This window comes from Peromyscus leucopus, chromosome 2, assembly GCF_004664715.2.
Source record: "Peromyscus leucopus breed LL Stock chromosome 2, UCI_PerLeu_2.1, whole genome shotgun sequence".
Classification (NCBI taxonomy): Eukaryota; Metazoa; Chordata; class Mammalia; order Rodentia; family Cricetidae; genus Peromyscus; species Peromyscus leucopus.
Window position 1 is genome coordinate 35,699,568 of NC_051064.1, and position 9,504 is coordinate 35,709,071.

At 40.6% G+C, this 9,504-nt stretch overlaps 1 pseudogene; it reads left to right on the plus strand.

The window, feature by feature from the left end:
- The first annotated feature begins 4,248 nt into the window (after nucleotides 1-4,248).
- Nucleotides 4,249-5,146, plus strand: LOC114699083 (annotated as a pseudogene).
- The last annotated feature ends 4,358 nt before the right edge of the window (nucleotides 5,147-9,504 follow it).

The following is a 9,504-nucleotide window of genomic DNA, read 5'->3' on the forward strand; positions in this document are numbered from 1 at the left end:
AGGAGCCAGTATGACATCATCACAATCCTGAAACCTTGTGCAGTTTTATTCCCCCAAACTGGGTAGGAAAACAAACAATAAGCTATTTTCAAGCTCACCTAAATTATTTAAGAAATAAAGAAGGTAGCTGGGCAGTGGTGGTGCATGCCTTTAATCCCAGCACTTGGGAGGCAGAGGCAGATGAATCTCTGTGAGTTCAAGGCCAGCCTGGTCTACAAAGCGAGTTCCAGGAAAGGTGCAAAGCTACACAGAGAAACCCAGTCTCGAAAAACAAAAAATAAAAAGAAAAAAAAAAAGAGAGAAAGAAAGAAGGCAGAAAATTAACACACATTCAAAAAGTGACTACCAATTAGAGAGCATTGAGCTGGAGAATGCTCACTCCATGACTACTTGCAGAGAGTACAGTTATGAACTGTTAGTCCCTCAGAACTATCTACCAAAGGTGAATGAAAGGTCTTCTTAACCAACAGAACAGTGGCAGCAGAATTCACACAACTAAGGAAGTGCATTACTTTCTACTTTGCAGCAGCAAGATGTTGACTCAACTGAGGTAGCATTTGGGACTTGCCTTTTTGGGCTGTGTGATGAAATTGCACCTCATTCATTTTTACCAAGAAATGGCACTGGGTTTGCATTTTAATCACAGATTGACGTTAAGCTATTGGGGAATTATTCTATGTCTACTAATGTGCATTCCACCTCCCCTGCCTGAATGAGATCACCTTACACTCACTGGCACTGATGCAAACATTTCGAGCTGAGTGCTCAGAAGAGGTTGGAGTACAAATGCTACATAATTCATTATCCTGGGAAACACGATTTCAAAGCCACATAATGTGAGGTGCTCTCAAGTAGTTCCGAGGCAGGAGAGTGTACCATAGCTCCGGTGAAGAGACTGTTTACATCAACCTGATACCACTTGTTCCCTTCCACGGCCAACAAGTCTACTACTGTTTTATCGCAACCACTTCTGCAGACTGGATTCTGCAGATCAGTCGCCAAAGCCAAAGGAACAAACCATTTGTTTCTGTGAGCCAAGAGACAGTTGTGTGAGGGAAAATGGTTCTTAAATGTTAGCCTCTGCTTTAACTTATAAGGTTTTAAAAACCCAGCCATTTCACACTTTAGAAAATAGACTTTAGTGTCTACCTCAGCACACCTCCTCCCACCTCACTCCTGTCAATAACCAAAAGGTGGCAGTGTCTTACCCACCATGCTTCCTAAAAGAGCTCTGCATTGCTACTTTCACATGCGTTGTTATTTTCGCTGGGACTAAATTCGGATTGATGGTCCTGTGGCATTTATTAACAGCAGCAACAAGGAAAATGCAATTTCCAAAAGCTCAGAAGTTTAATTATACAAATTACTGTGTAAGCATCAGAATTCCTCTTTGATGAGGAAATTCGCACCAGTCAAAACTGCAGTCACTCCACAGAGCAATCAAGCTCTGTGAGCAGTATCAGAACCCAAACACCTAGTTCCTCCAGACATTCTGCTTTCCTGGCTATGGGCCACAAAAGGAGTCAGGACACTTGAGCATACAGATTAAGTCTAACGTGGAAAATTTTTTTAAAAGATCCTAATGAACACATCTGACAAGGTTTTTATAAACCCAGAAGCCCAGACATGTCTCTTATTTCTTTCCAAAGCCTGTCCTAATAACAAGGGCAAGTCTAAGTATCTGAAAGAGAGGTTGCCAATCACTTGTACACCTGGCATTTGGAAATAGAGCAGCTTTTTATCCACAAGGACTTAGGGACACTCTTTCCCAAAAAGCCTTTCAAAGCCCACTCTAGGCAACTGTCTCAATTATTTTATTCCCATCAAGACCAATGGTCTCATTTAAAAAACAAGAAAAAAATCATCCTCATTTTGAAAAACAAGAGGGCTTTGCCACAGTTGTCTGCAAAAGGAATTTGGTTCTATTTTTCTCATAAGTAGGGTTTAACTCTAAAGTGTTAAGCTTTGTCAGCTTCCTGCTCACTCAGTATAGTCTGTTCAACAAGGTTTTTCTTAGCCTTTTCTTACAGTGTTGATCAGTGTTTTCATGATACAGTGAGAGGTCTCTTTCCATCCTAATCACCAGGTTCCCCAACTTTCAGGAAGTGAGGTCAAATTCCTTTTATTTTAAAACAGATTCACGTTCAAATTTGATTGAAATGACAACAGAAAATATAGTTCAAAGATGGTTTGAATTCATAATGTTTGCTTAAAAATCAATTATTCTACCATTACTTTTACTTTTGAACACAGCTTCTGTATATCAGAAAGACAGATTACCACCCCCCCCCCCACACACACACACACATTTGTATATAACTAAAGAGTATATTCCTCAGCCGGGCTGTGGTGGCGCACACCTTTAATCCCAGCACTCGGGAGGCAGAGGCAGGCGGATTTCTGTGAGTTCAAGGCCAGCCTGGGCTACCAAGTGAGTTCCAGGAAAAGGCACAAAGCTACACAGAGAAACCCTGTCTCGAAAAACCAAAAAAAAAAAAGAGTATATTCCTCACTCACATTTTTAAACTTAGAACCTAGGTCAATGTGTTAGAGTACAGAGAATAAATTTCATATAACGTATTGGGTACCTCTAAATAAAGTGATCAATATTCATCTAATAGATCTGAGTTGCAGAGTGGATTTTGTTTAATAACTTTTGTTTATTTCTTATGTAAGTTCTAGTGTGTATGATTAAAAGTAAAATTCAGGTGAACTTAAATTTAAGGAAAATGTGAGAATATATTTGGTAGGGAATTATAACTTACTTTTAGTGTTAAAAATGAATGAACCTAGCTGGGCGGTGGTGGCGCACACCTTTAATCCCAGCACTCGGGAGGCAGAGCCAGGCGGATCTCTCTGAGTTCGAGGCCAGCATGGTCGCCAAAGCAAGTTCCAGGAAAGGCACAAAGCTACACAGAGAAACCCTGTCTCAAAAAACGAAAAAAAAGAAAAAAAAGAAAAAATAAAAAAAATGAATGAACCTATTCATAAAGAAATTTGAAGTAGAAACCCACAGGGCTCACTGGGGTACAGTATGCTCTTGAAGTGAAGTGAAGCAATGGTTTGACTGTGACTGGATCTCAGAGTTGTAACCTTGAGCTATGGCATAGGAAAGTCCTCATGTCATTAAAGACCGAATCCTTGTCTATTGAATAGCTGTCCCACAGAACACTACAGAATATTAGAAACAGCCATGAAGCACCTGTTCACCATGCTCAGCAGAAATGTTGTAGAGCACTACCCATGGGGCATAGCAGCTGTAATGTTTACTAGATTGCCTGTGCCTGTTTGCAAGAGACCATCAAAAGCTCAGAAAAGGGCCTGGTGGTTGGCATCCCCTCAGAGAAAGCCTAGGTGTGAAGCACTGGATATTCACCTCCGATTCATTCAGGCCTTTACTCCTTGTACCTCCCAGACCTTTGATGCAGTCATGCCCCAATTGCACAGGGTCTTCTGGGGGTCTAGAGCATACAGAAGGTGAAAACTCAAGAGAAGGAGAGACTCCATCTGCTAAAGTATGGGTGAGTTGTCACCCATGCAGTGCTAAGCCTTTCTTGTGATGCTGCTCTTTCAGTTCATCTTCACTCCTGTCATATTCTGTCAGTAAGCTCAATAAACTCATTGATTCCCACGTTAGACTTTGGTAGAAATGTGAGGATGTTTTGTTTTGAGATTTGCTTTGTCTTTAGGGATTTAGAAGGAGAGGGTAAACGTTTCTTGTACTTCCCCAGGGAAATGGATGTTATTATAATCTAGACCTGTATTAAAATTCATGAGAATATGTGACTCATTGTTGAGAAGCATAATTGCCCCAAATCCCTAAGTTGCAAGCTTGACCACTATGGTAGTGTGTTTTGATACTACTCCTGGAATAGTTTGTTATAACAGCTGAACATTCCTCCTTCAGTGTTGCACCTTTACATGTGATTCAGAAATCATTCTAAACATACCTCTGTTTCCCCAGACTTAATTCTTTCTGCTCTTTTTTATTCTATCAGTGAAATCAGCTTCAACACACACACACACACACACACACACACACACACACACATATTCTGAAAATATATTCATTCAAAGCAGTATGGCTCACCATTGTGCATTAATCATTATTCAGAGTGTTTTAAGGAGGGGAGATAGAACATTAGATTTTCTCCCCTTAAGAATATGCTTTATGCTTTTCGGCTTGTGCCTTGGAGGAGGCTATGGTGCAACTTTTTTCGGTCGTCCTGAATCTGGGTTCATCCAACACCAGCCACCTCCACCATGCCGCCCAAGTTCGACCCCAACGAGATCAAAGTGCTGTGGGATGTTCTGTATGGCAAATGTGTTGCTCTGATTGGTCGATAAATAAAACACTGATTGGCCCATGGCTAGGCAGGAAGTATAGGTGGGACTAACAGAGAGGAGAAAAGAAAGAACAAGAAGGCAGAAGGAGTCACTACCAACCTTTGCCAGGACAAGCAGCATGTGAAAATGCAGGTAAGCCATGAGTCATGTGGCAGGGTATAGATTTGTGGAAATGGATTAACTTAAGCTATAAGAACAGTTAGCAAGAGGCCTGCCACGGCCATACAGTTTGTAAGCAATATAAGTCTCTCTGTGTTTACTTGGTTGGGTCTGAGTGGCTGTGGGACTGGCGGGTGACAAAGATTTGTCCTGACTGTGGGCAAGGCAGGAAAACTCTAGCTACAAAGTCCTGTAATTGAGGTGCACTGGAGGTGAGGGCCACGCCACATCTGCCTTGGCCCCCAAGATCGGTCCCCTGGGTCTGTCTCCAAAAAAAGTTGGTGATGACATTGCCAAGGCAACTGGTGACTGGAAAGGTCTGAGGATCACAGTGAAGCTGACAATCCAGAACAGACAGGCCCAGACTGAGGTGGTGCCCTCTGCCTCTGCCCTGATCATCAAAGCCCTCAAGGATCCACAAAGAGACAGAAAGAAGCAGAAGAACATTGAACACAGTGGAAATATCATTTTCGATGAGATCATCAACATTACCCAGCAGATGTGACACCAGTCTTTAGCCAAAGAACTTTCTGGAACTATTAAAGAGATCCTGGGTACTGCACAGTCTGTGGGCTACAATGTGGAAGGCCGCCATCCTCATGACATCAACAGTGGTGTGGTGGAATGCCTGGCTAGTTAAGAAGCAACAAGAGAGAATATTTCAATAAAAGACCATCTATCTGAAAACAACAACAATAAAACAATGATTTATATGGATCACCCTGGAAAGGGGAAATAGATGCGATCTCCTGAGTAAACTGGGGGCAAGGGAGGGCAATAGAAGGTAGGGGATGGGGCATGAGAACATAAGGGAATGGGATGGTCAAGCTGGAACAGGGATGGTGTGGACGAGCAATGAAAGAGATATCTTGATAGAGAGAGACATCATGGGGATAGAGAGAAACCTAGTGCTAGGGATTTCCTAGGAACCTACAAAGATGACCCCAGTTTTGACTACTAACAGTAGTGGAGAGGGTGCCTGAGCTGGCCTACCCTGGTAATCAGATTGGTGAATACCATAGCTGTCATTATAGAACCTTCATCTAATAACTGGTGGAAACAGATGCAGAGATCCACAGCCAAGCGCCAGGCTGAGTTCTAGGAGTCCAGTTGAAGAAAAGGAAGAGGGATTCTATGAGCAAGGGGCATCAAGATCATGATGGGGAAATCTATAGACACAACTGAACCAAGCTAGTGGGAACTCATGAATTTTAGACCAACAGCAGGAGCCTCTGCATGGAACTGGACTAGACCCTCTGCATAAGGGAGACAGTTGTGTAGCTTGGTCTGTTTAAGGTGCCCCTGGCTGTGGGATCAGGATCTATCCCTGGTGCATGAGCTGGCCTTATGGAGCCCATTCCCTATGGTGGAACACCTTGCACAGCCTTCATGCAGGTGGGAGGGGCTTGGACCTGCCTCAACTGAATATATCAGGCTTTGCTGACTCCCCATGGGGGGGGGTTACCTTTTTGGTGGAGGGGATGGGTGGGTGGGGAAGGGAAGGCTGGGGTGGGGGAGCTGGAGGAGGGATGAGAGGGGGATATGTGGTTGTTACATAAAATGAATTAAAAATTCTTAATTAAAAAATAGAATGTGCTTTATGTGGAAAAATGACACACAGTCTGAGTTAATGAGAGGGCATCCTAAGACTGGACTTGGGGTTTGCAAGTCCATGACTGACCCCAACACAAATATTTGGATTAATTTATCCCTGCTAAGATTTTGCACTAAATTGTTTCTATTACATTACCTTTCACAATGATTGTACTACATATGCCTACTGCCTCATTAGAAAGCCTTGTGACCACTTCCTAGTTTATGTTGAAATTGTCCATGTTTCTTTCAGCACATTTTCCAATACCGTATTGACTTTTGTCTGCTAATACAAAAATATTTTATCTAGTACCCTGTATTCCATTCTTAGTTCCTTATAATGTCCTCTTTTCTCAGCAATCCCTGTGTCTATGGTGTTGATAAGTTTATCTTTTTAATGTGTCAAGCAAGTTCTGCTTTGTGATCTTTAAAAAAAGTTATTATTGATCTATTTATGCATTTATATATATCTATGTGTGTGTGTGTATCTGTCTGTCTGTCTATCTGTCTGTGTATACTAGCATGTACAGATGTGTATGTGTGGTGATTTGCTTGTGAAGGACAGAGGACAACTCTACAGTGCAGGTTCTCCCCTGCCACCTTGTGGGTCCTGGGGATTGAACTCAGGTCATCTGTCCTGCACACAAACTCCTCTACCTCCCAAGTCACCCTTCAGGAAAACACTTTTCCTACAATACTCTTTCCTCTTCAAACTATCCACTCCAATCTGTCATCAATTCCTCCTTCAGTCTATGCTCCATCTCTAAGATTTAACATCATTATCTTTCCTCTGCATGTTAGACATAAACTCACTCTATCACATTATCTTCTTATAACTATTGGCATAATATTGATGACTATTAACTGTATTTTCCTGCTATGTTTTTGAATGCTCACTGTCTTGCCTACCAGAATATAAGCTGTCTGAGAATAGTTACATCTCTATTATTTATTGTTATATTCTCAGAGCCTAGAACAATGTCTAGTACATAATAGAAGGTTCACAGATATTGTTAAATAACAAATGGTTGATGATGGCTATGCATTCATAACTCTGGCATTAGGTACTCTAACTCTTTCATTTTTGATTTACTAGTACTAAGGATAAAATGGTGATCCAAAAAAATAACCTTAGATATTTGGAAATGAATAAATCAAGAAATAATTTCTTGCTGGAATGATTCTGAAAGGCTTCATGATGAAGGCATTTTTGCTAAAGCTGAGTGGGTAACAAAAGCTAATTTCCAGCAATGAGCATTACATAAGAAAAAGTTTCAAATAAAAATATTTAATGAATTCCAACAAACAACAATGACTGCTCACTTATTTAAACTCGAATGTGTGAAAGCAAATAATATAGCTTAAAGATGGTAGAGACATATGTCTTAACTGCTATAAAGAGACACCATGGTCAATGCTATTTATAAAAGAAGACATTTAATTGGGGCCTTGCTTACAGTTTTAGGGGATTATTCTATAACCATTAGAGTAGATGTTAGAGCAATAGCCAAGAGCTTACATGATCCACAAGCAGAAGGCAGAGGGAGAGAGAAGACTAGGTCTGGTGTGGGCTTTTGAAATCTGAAAGCCTGTGACACAGTGACATGTTCCAATACTTCTGAATTGTCCAAAAACTGTCCACCAACTGGGAACCAAATACAGAATTATGTGGGCCAATGGGGCACCTTCTCATTCAAACTACCACAAGGCTGGATACAGGAATGATTAACTCTAAATCCTGGAAAGAGATATAAAGTATGTATGTATTCAATTCAATAGCTAATTGGGAAAAGTAACAGGTTCATACCTATGTTCTAAGAAGTATAAACAACAGGTTTATATAGCATAAGTCATCAAGACGATGAATAAAGGAACAGTTTAGAGGCTAGTATAAAAGTTTAGAATAATATACCCAAACAAAATCAGAAGGATGGCAAACATGAAAAGAAATACAAGACAAAGAAAAAATCACCCCCCCCACACAGAGAGAGAGAGAGAGAGAGAGAGAGAAAGAGAGAGAGAGAGAGAGAGAGAGAGAGAGAGAGAGAGAGAGAGAGAGAGACAGACAGACAGACAGACAGACAGACAGACACAGACACAGACAGAGACAGATGTATGGGGGGATAATTTACTTCTTATTGTCAGAATTCAGAGAAAACCACATTTGAGTTCCTGAAGGTAGATGATTGAAAGAATGGAGGATGTGTTAACAAGAACAGAGAAACCAGAAGGAAACTAAGATTTGACTCAACAATGATGAGATTCACGTTAATTTTGGCAAAAATATTTTAATGTGGACAAAAGTGAGCATACTTTCTTGTAGGCATCAAGACATATCTAACTCAAGTGGCTTTGATAGATGAAGTGGGTTTGCAGTCTTTCCTGTCTAAACATTTCCACAGGTGAAGTGTATCAGGGAATTTCTGTTTGGAGGCCATAGTGGAAGAGAATATTACTACAAAGATAAGACAGGACAAACTTCCCAGTGAAGGGTTTCCACAATCATGAAATCATCTGGACTATTGTTTTCTGCATCTAACTTTGGGATAATATCATGGATGCTGTGACAGCTGTACCGCCTGATAAGGTGGCCGCTAGCACATAAAGAGTATTTGAAAGATGACTAGTACAAGCTAACATGTGGTGGAGAGTGTGGAACATCAGATTTCAAAGGCTTAGCATGAAAAGAGATATGTGAATACATATAAAAAGTTACATGTTGAAATACTGAGTAAAAAAAAAAAAAACACCTTTTCAAACAAAATGTATCTATCATTGACTTGTTTCTGTCCCATGTAAAGATGATACAATGAAGCTCTATCCCACAGTTTGACTAGAGATGGAGCAACTAAAGAGAAAATTAAGGCTAAATGGGGCCATTAAAGTGCAATGGCAACCAGTAGAACTGGTGGCTTGTAAGAAGAAGCAAAGACTCAGAGAAACGTGCATAGAGAAAAGATGATATGAAGACTAGCATAGAGGTGGCTATTGACAGACCACTGAAACCAGCCTCAGCAGATACTATATTTCAAGTGCCTTGACCTTGAGTTTTTGTCTCCATAACTGTCTGTTGGATTTTGCAAAGGTAGCCTGAGAACACTAATGTGTTAATATTTTAATTTTAACATGGCTACTAATACCTTTAAAATGATAGATACAAGGTATATATAAAACTTACAAATTAATTCCACGAGATAACATTGTTTTTAGTTCTAGAGCTAAGGTGTCAATGGTTTCCTAGGGGGCAAGATGAGCTCATGAACAGCAAAGAAACAGAATGGTGCTGGGTTTTGACTGAGGAAAGATGTGGCAATTAGTACCTATATTTCTGGGTTGTCTTCTCTAAAATCTAGGAAATCCTAATTAACTTGCTTTCTCTTCTATCAGAATTGGATTCCAAAGCAT